This window comes from Manis javanica, chromosome 9 (assembly GCF_040802235.1).
Source record: "Manis javanica isolate MJ-LG chromosome 9, MJ_LKY, whole genome shotgun sequence".
Lineage (NCBI taxonomy): Eukaryota > Metazoa > Chordata > Mammalia > Pholidota > Manidae > Manis > Manis javanica.
This window is the reverse complement of record NC_133164.1, coordinates 16225473-16241152: the sequence shown is the minus strand read 5'-3', so window position 1 is coordinate 16241152 and position 15680 is coordinate 16225473. Positions and strand designations below refer to the sequence as shown.

The 15680-nt window shown below is 39.0% G+C and overlaps 1 protein-coding gene and 1 long non-coding RNA gene across 4 annotated transcripts in view; one reads left to right on the top strand and one right to left on the bottom strand.

Annotated features, from left to right (window-relative positions):
* The window catches only part of GPC5 (glypican 5), a 1280510-nt gene that overhangs the window by 711948 nt on the left and 552882 nt on the right, over positions 1-15680 (top strand). The gene's annotated exons all lie outside the window — the stretch shown is intronic.
* Positions 1-15680, bottom strand: part of LOC140843495 (uncharacterized) — a 61165-nt gene that overhangs the window by 16241 nt on the left and 29244 nt on the right. Inside the window, exon 1 of one of the 2 annotated variants that reach the window (XR_012121323.1) lies at positions 8567-8619. The exons of the other annotated variant lie outside the window; for it this stretch is intronic. This is a non-coding gene — a long non-coding RNA (uncharacterized lncRNA). Of the gene's footprint in view, positions 1-8566; positions 8620-15680 lie in introns of those variants that run through there. 2 annotated transcript variants of the gene reach the window in all.

The following is a 15680-nucleotide window of genomic DNA, read 5'->3' as shown; positions in this document are numbered from 1 at the left end:
TGAATTGGAAGACTATGATTTCAAAGAACATTGTCATTACTTTTACAATTCGCAAGTTTGGCTATTTTATAGGTCAGTTTAAAGCCCCAAGATTCTAACACTACTAAAGAAATATCACTGTCGGATCTGCCCTGGGAGCCCTATACACCCAAGATATGTGCCTCTTTGTACTAATGGACAGATTACGAGACCTTTGAAGTTTTATTTTAACAGAAGTGTGGATTCTGACTGCATCAATTTAAATAGTTTTTTATAAAAAGCCACAAAATTCTCTCTATATATACTAATGTATACCACTTTGTGGCTTAGGAATTCCTTTGAGAAAAATAGGCATAGGTAAATGTCTGCCTAAAATAAAAGCTTTATATATATATATAGACTTAAGTCTTAAGTCTATATATATATATAACTTCAGAGCAAGCTAAGAATTACTTGGATCCTGTCACTATGTCAGGGTGAAAAACACACCTGCTCTTGCCTTTCTTTGCTCAAAGTATCTTCGTTAAGAATATGAAGCAGTCATTGTAATTATAATTTTGGCCAAACTTTACTTTGGTAATGTAATAATGTACCCACAAAGGAATGAATGGCTGCATTTTTCATTATGCTGGAGGGATGACTATGTTACTTTGCATCCATTTTAAGTTCTGTCTGTTTCACTATTCCCAAGTGTCAAATAAAATTCTATCATGTTTCTTCTTAAAAAAGAGTTAAGAAAACTAAAAAAAAAATAAAATAAATGTCAGTGAAAGTTTTCTTAATTTTTATGAACTTTAAAATATTGTGCTCTTACTTTTTGTGATAAAGTGACACTTGTCACAAAATAATTATAATTATATTATCCTTTGTCATAAACATGTGCTAAGCACATATTTCTTTGAATCTGTAAATTCAAGAAATCCAGCTCAAACCTACTTAAGTAAAACAGGGGTGTATTTGACTCACATAAACTCTAGACTCTCAACAAGAAGAACCAGAAAATTAAGAGAGTTGGGGTTCTCTATTAACTTTTGCTGTGTGTTAGTTAAATTATCTCTGACTATGTATCTTCAAGGCTAAAATCATGATTTCTGACATTACCAGTGTTTGTATCCCCATAGCTTCTGAATAAAAAGGGAGAAAAGTAGTAAGTTTTCAGCTTCATTTTGAAAAGCCCTAAGGAAGAATTTCTAATTGACCTGCATTGGGTCACATGCCCACAGTTAGACTATCATTATGGCCATAAGCAGGTGTTACTAGGTTTGGACCAGCCTTGGTCAGTTAGCATCATTAAACCGATAATTGTATCTATGGAGTTTGGAAGTCATGTAAAGAGATACTGGTTCCTAGTGTGACCTCATGGTTATAGCCAGAGAAGAAGCCTCCCCAAAATGCGGGAGACAGGACACATTTCCCAGAAGAAACGCCAGGAATGCAGGGAGGGCAAGCCACACACACAGAAGAGGTTAAACCTTCTCTTATTTCTTATTGTTTCATCAAGCATGTACTGAACATCATCTGTGGACTCTAATGAAAGCTAATGCTAATGAATTGACTTATTTTTTAGTTATTCATGATCTTTATTCCTCAGAATTTTGAAATGTCATCATTAATGCCTTTCATTTTCAAAGAGAAGACAATGTCATAGACTAAGATGTAAAATTTAACAACAAAAAAGGGATGACTAAAATGGTTGAGAGTGTCATTTCATCCATTCTAAGTCACGTTTCTGACACCTGGTTAAATCTTTTAATTGATGGAGTCTCAAGTTGCTTTGTCCAAGTGGCAGCCAAGGACATGTCACTTCAGTTGAATGATGAACATGGTTAGTACTACATGTGTTGAGTTCAACTGTCATGTAAGATACCTCAACAAAATTACACAATGGTTCCAGTCTTTTTAAAACAAAAAGACTTGTCACAAACAGCAATGATGCATGCATTTGATATTTTTTGAAGCAGATTTGTAATTAGAAGAATGAACTCAATTCCATTTTTTTTTCTAGAGAAAAACCTAGTACTTTATGGGACCTAAGAAAGGAGGATTATCAGAAGCAGATGAGTTATACTTTGTTTTATTATTGATTTAGGTGCAATGTAACTGAAATTCAAAGAGATTGCTAGATGTCTTGAAAGAAATGAAAGGAATTTCAGAACATGAGTCTTGAATGATGGCATTGCATAGAATTATATCATGGCAGCATTTATTTATCAAGGATTTTCCTTTCTCTATGGTACATAAAATAATATATCACAGCTGATGGTGACCATTTCACAGTCAATGAAATACTATAATAAAAGAAATTTATTTTACTTCATGGAACTAATTTTGGCAACATTATAGAGTAGCAGGTTTATTATACTAGTAATTGAATTACTTATATTCTAATCTTTGTTCTGTCACCAACTAATTGTGCTGTCTAGGGAATGTAAAGTAAACATGTAGGGCCTTATTTATACTATGGGGTAAAGATTTTGAACAGATTACAGCAAACGTCAGCTTCAAACACAAATTGTGTGATTCTAGATGGAATGAAGAGCATAAAAAGGCATTCATTATTTGTTCATTTTCAGGATGATGTGTTTGGAAGTTATGACTCCGGCTTGGTAGATGTGTGATTCCCAGAGGCCAGTGTAATATTTTTATTTTCAGTTCAGGAATAATTTATCTAAATCACATACCTGATTTCCTATTGAAATATATATGTATGCATGGCATGCCATGTTTCTCTCACTTCCATAATTTTGGGTTTTTTGATTAGTAGTTATAGCTTTAGACAGATTAGTGAGGCAATAAGTAGTAGAATATGTTAATGGGAAGCTCATCCAGTGAGTGGGTATCAGATAGTCAATTACTACAGAGTATAATAATCATTCGAAAATATGTGAAGCATTATCAGTTTGATGCAGTGTTTTTATATCAAATGTTCGAACAAGTAGAGACGAATGGTTGCACACCAACCCACTTGAGGATATGGTCATTAAGAACCTAAGATTTTCTAATAAGATGGTAATTTCCTTTCTCTCTCAAATGCCACAGGCATCACTGCTGCTCATATGTTGAAATGTAGTGCAGCATTTATAAAACTCAAGCACCAACATTTTGTTCTATTGGTTGCTTAGAATCTGAAACTGACTTCAATTGTTACATAGTCCTTTCCCCATCTTCACGAATGATGTAAACTAAACCATCTCAAGTTCTTTTTAGTGAAAATATTCTAGAACATCATATAGACAAAGGGATGCTCTTGTCCCCCACGACAGCATTTTCTGAGGCATATTTTAACAATTTCATTCTCTTATGCCAGCTTTTCAAAAGAGACCCTATCTCCTCACTTTTTAATTTACAGAAAAAAATTACAAAATGTTAAAAAGGATAAAATTATATAATTGGAGTTTTTAATTTTAGAAATGAATAAACTAAATCATAAAGAAGTTAAATAAAGTGTTCAACCCCATAGAACTAATTGTGGACTTGTTGGAGTTGGAACTCAGGTCTTTTAATTTTTATTTCAATGATTTGTTTTTATTTGTCTCACTTTCCATTTACTTGAAAACTAAAATAAGCTCCAGCAATTAATTATACCTTTTCTTTGTTATGTGATATTTTGATCCTTCAATTCTCATGTCTCAGTATTAGATCCTGGAAAGACTAGTTACCTTTCCCAAGGATACAAAAAAATTGATACTAATTAATTCATTCACAATGAAAATTCTATCACCAAGACTGTGTTCTATAAATAATTTTTTAGCTCAAGAATAGAACCATTCTGAGAAATATTGTTGTCAGAGTAATGTTTAAGTAAATTAAATGATATGAATGGGACAGTCTGAGAAAAGGATTGCATATTATATATTGGCTTGGGTTTACCAATGGAAATTAATGCTTTAAATTCATTGAGATGTTCTAAAAGATGTATTTAATGATGTTTAATCAGATGGAGTTCAAATAATTTGACAATACAATTGTTTTTCCTTATCAAATATTAATATATTATAAAACTTTGGTGTACAGCATAATGTATTTCAGGAAATGCCATGTAGGTAGGTAAAACCTGATAAACTGCTCCATCTTAAAAAACATAACAATCCATATCTGTTATGTTATCTAAGTTTCCTCTTCCACCAAAAAAATGAGAGTGTATAGGTAAATATTAAATAGAAAAGAATTTGAAGTCAGAGACACCTGGTTTAAAACTTTGTCTCTACATTTTAAAAGATGTGTAGCTTTTGTTTCCCACCTGTGACATGGAATAATTACTACACCATAGACTTTTGCTTATAGATATGAAGGAGTAGCTTCATACTATGTAACACTTCATACTATACTATTTGATTCACAGAAGAATCATACTTCCACTGAAATAGAACTGGCAATGCAAAATTAAAAACAATCAGAAGACACTGGAGAAGTGTCAAGCCCATTAGGTTATCTTTCAGGAAGCAGGGACAAAATCCAGACCTTTCCTTCGGCAAGGCCACATTCTTTACTGCACAGAGAACCCTCACTTTTGGCTAAAGCTTTCTTATGGTAAAACAATAATTTTTGTCTAGACATCTACATTTGATAAAACATTTATATGACAAATATAGCATTAGCCTTATATGAATATGCTTGACATTCAGAGGTGACAGTGTAGGGTAGGATTAGGTTTAAAAAAAACACAACTAATCTATACTTAATATCATCACACACATTTGTATATCTTTTCTCAATTTACTATTGCTTGTACCTTATGATAACTTGTGCAAAACTATATAGCATAGACATTAGGTGATGGCTAGTTAAATCCATTTTCCTCAGGCCAGTAATGTTCCATTGGTATTATACCCTGAGAAGGGTTTTTACTCAATGTATTTGGCTATTAGTATATAGTATTACCAAAATTGTCAGTTGTTTTAGGGATATCCACAGAAACAGAGCCAATCACATACAAAGATATACATAAAAGGTGATTTACTATAGGAATTGCTCATGCAATTATGGAGGCTGAGAAGTTCCACGGTCTACTGTCTGTAAGCTAGAGCGCCAGGAAAGCTGGTGATATATGATTCAATCTGCAAGTCTGAAGGTGTAAGAACCAGGGGAGCCAGTGGTATAAGTCTGAATCCAAAGGCCAGAGAATCAGGGGTCTGATAATGTAAGTCCTGGTCTAAGTCCGAAGACCTTGGACGAGGAATGCTAATGTTTGAGAGCAAGAAAAGATGGATATCCCAGCTCAAGCAAAGAGTGAATTTGCCCTTCTTCTGCCTTTTTCCTTCTATTCAGGCTTTTAAAAGGTTGGATGATGCTCACCCGCATCGGGGAGGGTGATTTTCTTTACTCAGTCTACCAATTCAATAGCTAATCTCTTCCAGAAACACCCTTACAGACATACCTAGAAAAAATATTTTAGTAGCTATCTGGGCATAGCTTAGGGCAGTCAAGTGGACACACTGCTGCTTTCTGTACCTACCGTCGCAGCCCTCATCCTGGAATCACTACATTAGGTGGGAGAAAAGAAAGTTGAAGGCATGTGAGGAAAAAAGTAAGTATAGTCATTGCACCAGAAGAATAGCACAGTCAAGACTGGCGCCCTCCCCTACTGCTACTTCCTGAAATCACCGCGGAAAGTAAAGGCATCTGTCTATCTTGGGGGAGTCAGCCCTTAACTGCCCTCATGGTGAGTGCGGGCATACACTTATGAAGGCGGGCAAGGCACCCCTTCTTGCTTCCATGTCCTTGCATTTTAGATAACAAATGCTTCAATTACCCATTCCAATGTTCTACCGAACCATTACTCTGGGGATGAAACATTTCTACCCATTATTGAACATTGGGCACTATAATATATATTCCTTTGTCTGAAGGACTGTGACTTGGTGGTCCAAACTGGTGGAATGTCTTCTGTTCTGGTTCTTTTATAGTTCTCTGAACATTTATGTCTACCACTGGGTCTGCACAGTCTATCTGAGAATAAGTGTCTAGTCTTCATAGGACCCATTTGTAGCGTCCAGGGGCAACTGGCATCAGGCTGACCGGCCAGCAATGTGCAGAACCTCCTCCAAAGGGAATTAGCCCAGAGCCATCTGCAGTCTCTCTTTTTGGCAGACAGAACAGTTTTCACTGACCTGTTTGTTGTGCTTCAAAAGGTACAAGAAGAGTATGTCCAGATTTAGCTCATGTCTGTACTGCCACAGCCCCTGAGTGTTCATTCATTTATGGGCCTAGCTGGTCACCTCAAGTGAGTGCACGTTCAGAAGGTGAGTGCACGTTCAGAAGGTGGCAACTGATGCTGATGAGAGCATGTGTGGGTTACGATTTTAGATGGTTATGATCAGGAAATGCCTCTGCAAAGATGCCATACAATTATGTGGACGGAGCTCAACTCAGAAGTGGGAGGAGCTATGAAGTAGTACAACTGGCCTTACTTACAGCTGTGCAAAGCAATGCAAAACTTGCCCAGGATTGCAGAGCTGATAAATGACAGGACCATGATTTTGACTGACAGTGGTCTAGCTCTACACAGAAAGCATTTTCCATTTTGCTATATTGCCTACAGAGATAATGTTACAACATTTAAAAAACAATCTTCCATTACCAGTCATAATGAACAAATACAGCAAAATCTGTGAGTAACTTTATTAATTTGTTTAGGACCCATCCCAATTCCTTAAAACAATTCTTTAAAGAGCACAATGTCTTCAAGAAGGGGAATTTTACATCTTACTACCTTAAAATTAAACTACCCGCTACAGAGATCTACTGTTTTGTGGAAGTTGGACCCAAAGCACTAATGAAGTTTCCTTTGCTTATATTCTACTGTTTCTATTCATATTGTTTGGGCCAGTTAGAACACTGGAATATTTAATATCAGTAAATAGCTGCTGTTTTAAGTTCCACTCTTGTCCTTGTGCCCTGCCAGCCACCCTAGTACCTCTCTTAGGACCTTCCTCTGGTCCTGGACCCAAAAGCTGCCTGGCACAGCAGGGGACCTCAGCACCCTGTGCTGTTGTCAGGCTTCATTCTAATTGAATAGCACCTTCCCTGGCCTAGTTAAACAGTCTGTATGTCATCCGTGTACTATGTCACTCCTCGGCTCTACCTCCAAAATACTTGGCAATAATATCCAACAGATCAGTGATGGACGGGATAGTAGGGAAAGAGGTTTCTCTCAGCTGTAGTCGAGCCAAGGGGAATAATCTTGACAACAATCTGATTGATACAAACCACAATCCTGCTGTCCTACCAACCCAAAGCAGAAGTCTGTACCAGACTTGTCTCTGAACTCAAAGCTCAGGTTTCTCAGACAAATGATCAAATAGTTATGTTGATGATTGCCTTGAATAATAGATGTGTCTCTTAGTTAACAGATGTTCCCTGCAGTTACTAAATATAAATTGTACATTTTCAATGTGTTTTCCTTTGTATCAAACATATATACAACAACCTTCTGATCCTCTTGGAGTTTACAAATCAGTTTTTTAATGGAAAACTTGGGAAGACAGATTTTATCGCATACAATAATTTTCAGTGACTAGAAGGACAACCCGGCTACATGGGGAAAAATGAATGCCTTGGAACAGAAATTTTTTATGTTTGCCATTCATGGAACACTTACCTCTGAGAATCTGTCAGAAAATGAGCCTTATCTTGCTTGACAACAATCATTATCTAGTGAATAATTCCTTCTGAGGAATTTAGAACTTCTGCGTTTGCCCCTGAAATGACTCTATAATCTGTTCGAGAGCTGTTCCGTAAACTAACATTTAGAAAGCAGAGGGTGTTATAACTCTTTCGATCTAAAGTTAATACTCTGTGGCATTCCAGAATCACAACAGAAACGTTCTGCTGGTGCTCCCAAAAACAGTAATAAAGAGTTCCTTTACATTCTTCAGAATAAAAACGCCCATCTCTCAAATAATTCAGGTCAGTTGAATTCCATTTCATAGTCTTTTTCTGTAGTGCTGCTTCCTTTAGGCAGATCTAAGTACATCTCATAAATTAAAGTTAGAAGATTCAAGCTCTTTATAAAGGAAAATGCTCCAAGAGTCTCATGAAGACAGAGCTTTTGAATCCTCCATTGTGGTTGAAGATGCCATGGCAAGCACAAAAATTTTTACTTCTATTATACAGAACACTCTATTGATATGTGTGACTGTTCTCCATTTATTTCTTGTTTGAAAAGCCTAGCATGGCTTCCATATTGCTACAAAATCCAATTTGAAAAAAATCACACATGACTACAGCAGTGTAACATTTTTACTGGTTGCCTAAATTCCAAACTGAGTTTGCCCAGCTGCTCAATTAAAGGCTGCTCCAGGGTTAATCCTTCCTACACTGCTCTGCTTTCCGTTTTTAGGGCTCATTCAATATTTCTGGTTTCCTTAGTTTTGGTAGTGTGTTACACATGCCTTTCAAGTCAAAAAGTGCATGGGACTCTTCTGTATTTTTGCATAGAGCTATGGAAAACCAATAGCATTTTTGTTTTTAAACATACTTCCCTTGCTTTTATACACGTCACTGAAGTGTCTGTTTAAGAGCCTTATTCTGTTAAAAAGCCAATTTCACCCTTCTGAACATGAGATTCCCCGCCCCTAAAACTTACCTTGATTTAGGTCAGTGATTAGTTAGTTGTTAACTCAAGCCTTTAGCTCACTCAGGCCTTTGTGTTGTATATTATCCTGATAATAATGCTCCTTAGTATTCATGTCACAATGGAGGGCAAGTCTGAAGGCTCTTATTTCTCTGCCACATTCTGTTCCTAAATGCTGTAGGGCGGGCAGAATAGTCTGCAGGTGTCTTCATCTTCATCCCTAGAACCCATGTATGTGTTAAGTTACACGGCGAAGAGGGTTTAAAGTTGCAGGTGGAGTTAAAATTGCTAATTGGATTGTCAGGTGGCCAGTGTAATCACAAGTGTCTTTATAAAATGCCAGAGGAGAGAGGTAACCAGAGGGCTGTGGTCAGGTAATAACCAGAACTCGCCGTTGCTGCCTTTGGAAATGGAGGAAGGGGCCCATGAGCCGAAGGATGTTGAAAACCTCTAAAAGCTAGAAAAGTCAAGGAAATGGATTCTCTTCCAGAGCCTGCCGAAGGCGTGCAGCCCTGTCTACGCCCTGATCTCCTAGCCAACCAGTGAAACCATTTCAGCCTTCTGACTTCTAGAACTAAAAGGTAATTCATATTGTTTTAATTTGCTGTTTTTTAAACCTGAAAATGGGGCTTTGCTTAACTGAGTAACAAAGTCTCCTTTTAGGAGAAATGATTATGTCCATGTGAAAAAACAAGGAGTTGGTAGTGTACAAAGTTAATTTAAGATAAGCGAAACAAAACCTTGTGAGTAAGCATTGTGAATGAATCCTATCTAACACGTCTTTTCCTTTCAAGGTTTAGTATATTTTTTTCATCTCTTTTTATAGCTTGAACAAGTTTATTTCCATTAAAAGTTGTGCAATGCTTCTTTAATTAATTTGAGAGAACATAATTGCTGGAACAACTCAATGGAATAGTTAAGGCAATTTTAATACATCAGCATTTGCTATTTGGCAAAGGAATCAGGAGGAAAGGAAACGAATTCATGTGGTTTCTCTTTCATGGATTTGAGTCTCTTTCTATGTGCAATCGGGAGAAGGGGTTAGGAACTGGTGATGGCAGACATTTGGCGCCCGTCACTGCAGTGGCGTGGGGGGGCTCCCCGAACAAAATGGTCATTGTGGTTTGGGGAAGCAAGCACCTAGATGCGGTGGGTTCTCTGAACTGTTCGGAGGCCTCACCTGAAGGAGACTTCAGCCCGCTGCTGTCTCGTTGTTCTGAGGTTCTAGAGTGTTTTCTGGTAGTTGGATGCAGCATTGTGCTTTCCAGTACAAAGTCCCGTAGGGGAAGTCGTGTAGGCTGTCCACCCATGGATTCTCATGTTGGTAACTAGCGTGCATCTTCTCTCATGCTGGGCTCTGGTTCGTGAAGGCAGCTGTAGCCTCAGTTTAAAGGAGCTTTGGTCACGTCTCCTCGGCCTGGGCTTTGATGTGAGGATGTACAGGATGGTGCATGGGCATCGCCCCAGCATGGCGAGCCTCCTGGGAGGAACAGGATCAAACACTCTGATACTAGGCTCAGGCTTCCTAAACACGGGTCCTGAGATGGTCCTAGCCTCAAGAAATGCCTAAGGGGAGCATTCGTGAGAGGCTGGCCAGCAGTTTCTCTAGACCAGTGTCCTATCGCCCAGCTCCCTACAATTTATCTTACACTCTAACTGGTGGGGATTTCTCTTTCCCAGTGACTAGCATAAAGACATGCTAAAGTGCAAAACAAGTATTAATGATATAGTAAAGACACTGAAAAAAGCAAGTGATGATGGTAACTAATAGTTACAGAACAGCTATTCCATGGCAGACCCTGGGTACTATTGGTGCTGATATTTTAAACCAGGAGACTCAGATATTTTAAACCTGAAACTCAGGTTATCTGCTGTACCCACAATCCAGGGCTCAGGTTAAGTGAAGGGGATGGGATTCAGGCCAATGGCCCTTGGTCTTGACTCTAACACACACTTCCTTTCCCAGAGATATCAGTAGCTTATTGCTTCAGGAAATGGAGATTGCATTAACAATCTCCTGAGCCTGACTAAACTTCACACAGGTTTCTTCCAGACCGTAGGTCCCTGACCTGCATTTACTTGAGAAAACTTAGAATTGTAAATTGTATCTTTGCCCCTTTGAGATATCAAAGTTCTCCAGCCTCCTGACAGTTTTACAACCCAGGAATTTGTCAAGGACCTGAGAGTCCTCCTTTGCAATGTAATCATCAAGAAAAGAGGACCCCTTCACCTGGACTCTGTGGGAGAGTAGGAGCCTATTTAAGGTAAGTGCCAATTAGCGAACACAGATAGGCTAATCACAGTGATGCACCTTGCACTCTGGAAAGTCCATCCTCCGGTACTTTTCCTTTACTTCATCTCAGTGCTGAAAAGCTCTCCTGTCTTTTGTTTCAGGGGACTTGAGCTCAGTGTCTCCCCTATTGTAAGTCTTGACTCCTGTTGGGATGGTCTTGAAAGAAGTCTTCCTTGAATTTTCCCTTTACTCAGGTTAACCTCAGTTCTTCACTCTTTTAGGCATGAAGAGCGAGTTCTTAACTTCAGATTCCACATCCTAGGTTATGCCACTTAAATTCAAAAGAAAGCATACTTCTAATGGCTTGATCACAAGCTTGTATGAATCATTTCCTTGAGGTAGGCTATAGACCAGCCTGCATATAGCATTCTGCATTCAGCAAGCTAGAGAACTTGGTTATCCTTCTCATAATCAAATAGGTAAAACATTCTGATAACAATAATACAACATGGAAAAACATAAGCAATGTCTTATTGTATCCCCCAGCAGTTCCATGATATTGGTAATATTTTCACCGTTTTTAGCAAACAGGAACTGCCGTGTGCAGAGGTTAAGAATCTCAAATTGCAAAGCTACAGAGAAGTGGAACAAGGACTGAACTCACATTTAAGTAAATTACATGGAGCTAGGATGCAACTCTTAAGATTGGTGTGCCTATGCTAATTCATTTCTCCACTTCCCTCTAGGTTTTGCTGATAGCATGAGTATGGTCATGTGATAGGTTTAGGTAGTAACTTTTCCAGAAGTCTTAGTAACTTTACAATTTTATAGCTGCTGTTTTTTTTTCCTTTCATTCTATGATGAGCTTGGGAGAACCACAGATGTGCTCCAGAGACCTTTGACTTAATCAATCCTGCACCTCATCACCCTGGTCATCTCCCCAGCTTCATTGCTGATCACCATTTATCATCTTCTTCCCCTTAGGCCAGTTCATTCAAATCTGATTAGTTACACTTAAAAAAAATGGTGCTGGAAGAATACTCAACTTTCTTTAATAAAAACTAGGGACATTTTCAAATCCACCTTTCTTGAAATTGCAGATCAAGCCCTGTTGTGTGTGATTCACAGATAACAGCTGAAACCACTTCATCTAGAAGCGAATGGATAAAATTAGCCTGTTAAAGAGTTGGAGGGCTTAATTAGAAAGGCAATCCTTAGGCAAAAAACCTCTCTGGAGCGCTAAAGCAGTTTGCTGATTTTTGTTTGTAAAAGGTTTAGGGACAGAACCTGGAAATAGAAATTGACTCTGATTTTGAAAACTGAAGTCCGCAGTGAAATTCTATCATACTCCAGATTGCTTTAATGGACATGTGTTCATGGTAAACATACGATCTTTTACCTTTTGTGACTATTTTAATCTCAAAGTTCTTGTGAGAAGTGGCCTATTTATTTTCTACGCTTTCTCATTGTTTTCTCTTGTTGGTTGAGAACAGGTTTTGGCACTTCAAAGGAGCCATCCTCAATAAAGATGGCACTCCACTTTGCAGCAGTGGCTGTTCCTCCCACAGCTCCAACACTCCCTGCAACCTAGGGAAGGACATTCACTCTTTTGGAAAGTTTGTTTCTTCTGGCATCCATCTCTGTATTTTTAAACAATGTGCTTTAAAAATACTACTCTTTTTGGATATTCCAGTTACATTCTGTGGCTAAAGTGAAGGTTCCTGTGGCCAGGATTCTCACCTAGCCCTGGTTGGCTAGCTCACAACACACGTGTGGGCATCATGTTGCTATTGACTCTATATAAAGAGCTCCACTCGGTGTTCTGGGTGACACGGTGGCACAGCTGCAACGCTGCAGGAGAGCAGAGACAAGACGGGAGGGGTGGCAGCACCAAGGACAGAGACAGAGACAGCTGCAGGGATAGAGAGGCCTGGAGGCAGAGACTGGCTTTGTGCATGCAAACTCTCTCTGAGTTGACAGGATTCTAGTGACTGACCTGCCACTGTGGGAATAAAGTTGGGTATAAACCTTTCAACCCAAGAACGTTCCACTGTCATTTCTTTGGTCTCACTGAATCCATAGTGAGCTTGTCTGGGGCTGAAATCCATTGGCACGACACATGCATTTTTCTATTGCCCTCCTATAACGATTTGGGTTTCTTATTACCACATATATTTTACGTCTCCCCACATCTCCCTTTTATAATTATAGAACACTTTTGGTTATATTAATGTACATATTGTTATGACTAAATATTGTTCACAGTTTAATGTTGTGTTCTAGGTAAATAATGGCTTTTCTTTTTTATTTATCCTTCATTCAACAAATACGTGCTGAGTCGTCCACCTTCTAGTGCAGCCACTCCCCTAGGGACTAGGGATGTAATAGTTGAGGTAGGAGTGGAATCTTTACCTTAAGGAGCTGATGTGTCACAGAGGAAACAAAGTGCTTAAGAACTGAAACCTGAAACCAGCCCACTTGGGTTAAAATATTGTTCTTTTGATATTTAGCAACACTGTGACCTTAGCTTATTACTGGCTCCATTTCCTCATCTGTAAATTGGGAATAAAACCTAATTATAGGGCTGTGACAAATTGAACTCTAAGAGACTGAGAGATCTCTGCAATAAAGGATTTATTGAGCCTTTACAGTTGGTAGCCAGAATAAGGGCTGAGTCCTGGGACAGGAAGTTTCGGCTTTACCAGCAGCAAGGCCTGTTCACAGACACATCTTGTCTGCAGACTCAAGAAATGGGGCACATTTATGAGGGGTTTTACGGGAAGATATTTAAATTCACATTGGCTATAGATAAGGAAGGCGGGTGTAACTCCGGGGAAGAATCCCCAGGCAAAACAACTTTGAACTGAAACAGTCAGAGACAAAGTGGGAGAAATCCATTTATTGCTTACAAGCAGTTGTCCACTTTTTCTTGCCTGCCGGTGTCTCTCGTGACCGGCTGCAAAAAGGGTCCCTACCCAACCTCTCTGGTCCAGATATATCCTGCTCCCCTTTGTAATTACCTATTGATATGAAAATGGACTACTTCTCTCCCCCCCTTGGAAACACCTACTGATACGGAGATGCACTAAGGCCAGGAGAAAGGTTCTGGAAATACTGCAGTGTTACCCACAGTGAGCTAACATAAAGCAGACGTTAGTCCTTAGAGAAAGCTCATAGATTAATCGTTGATGGTGGTCAGATGCTGGTGACACACAAAGGGGTTTGTGGTGGCTCTGGGGTCCTTCTAAATGATGAAATGACTTCATCCCAGAATGCGAAGTCTCTGGTTAGCTATGACCCTTGGCTACTAACTGATTATTTTCCCTTGTCTAACTCCTTCTCCAGCTCTAATGTCCCTTAATTAAGGACATTTCAGAATTTTTTCCAGTTGTAATCAAGACTAAATGAATTGATATAACTTTGGACAGGCAAAGGGTATAGATAGAAATTTTTAAGAAGTATTTCAGTGTGGGTAAAATGGCAATATTTCCAGAATCTCTGGCCTGGCCTTAGTGCATCTCCACATCAGTAGGTGTTTCCAAGGGGCAGAGAGAAGTAGTCCATTTTCATATCAATGGGTGATTAAAAGGGCGAGCCAGGGCATATCTGGACCGAGAGAGAGGTTGAGTTGGGTCCCTTTTTGCAGCCGGGTCTTGAGGAGACATGGGCAGGTGTGCAGATGTGGATGACTGCTTGCAAGCTTCTCCCACTTTATTTCTCCCTTTGGCACCCCACCCCCACCCCCACCCCCACCCCGCCCGCAGAGTTACAGTCAGAATGCTACAGTTGGGGGAAAATTAAACCATGAAAGAGATCAGGAAGGCAAATTTGGAGATAGTGACTTCAAACAGAAAGTCAAAGTATATTTTTCTATACCTGTAATATCTTCAAGCTTTCATATCTATTATGATAATAATTTGAGGGTGGTTTATGCCAGTCATTGCATTTTTATTTTCTTTTTTAAAAACCTTATTTTGTAAGAATTTCTGTTTTATGTCAGTGATTCCTTCCATGCCTGGCAACACACTTACTCCTATTTATAAATAGGACACTAAAAATCTTACTTGAATCTCTGCTTACCTACATAGGGTTCTTGACTATCAATACCCTGAAATTTAGTGGAGACTCTCTAATGTCACTTTTTGTAGGCCTTTGAGGGAGGCTTGTTAGAGTCTCATAAGAGAAATACTCCCTTTGCCTCCTATTGCCCAGGAATGTACCTCAGTTTGGAGCCTTTTGGTTCAATGTGTCTGCACAGGAAAGGACCGGCCTCCTGTTCAAGCAGAATGACCATCACCTGGCTGATGGCTTGCAAGGGGACACACAGGTTAAACTATACAATGGGCTCTTGCTGTGTAGTTTTCAAATCCAATCTGCGTGCTCACGTCCTGTTCCCGGTCCCCAGGACATGAACTTTTTGAACTCTTGTGACATTCTTCAGTGCAAATCAATCACCTTCGCTGTGTTTTATTTTTCTTCAGTCCCTCGATGTGATAACTGAAATTTGACATCTAAAAATGACTCTGAACTGAGGTCCCATGACAATAAGTGGTAACACTGGTACCATTTCTCAGGATTACTTCTGCATAAAATCATCACTGTAACCATCCAATCCTCTGCTTGGTAGTATAGCCTGCCTGCCTCAGCTCAGTGACAGTAACAGGAATGACAGCTATACCCAGACCACGCCTTACTACGTGTCAGGGTCTACACATTTCATGTTACTTCATTCTCAAAACAGTCACATGGGACTGAATTTAGTATTAACAGGGATTTATGGATGAGAAACAAAGCAGTCAGAGTACAGGTAACCTAGTTAACAATTATTACTGATAAGTGGTCGTTAGTTGTAGTGGCTAAACAGGGAGTTAAGTCCTGGCAGTTTGTCTTAGA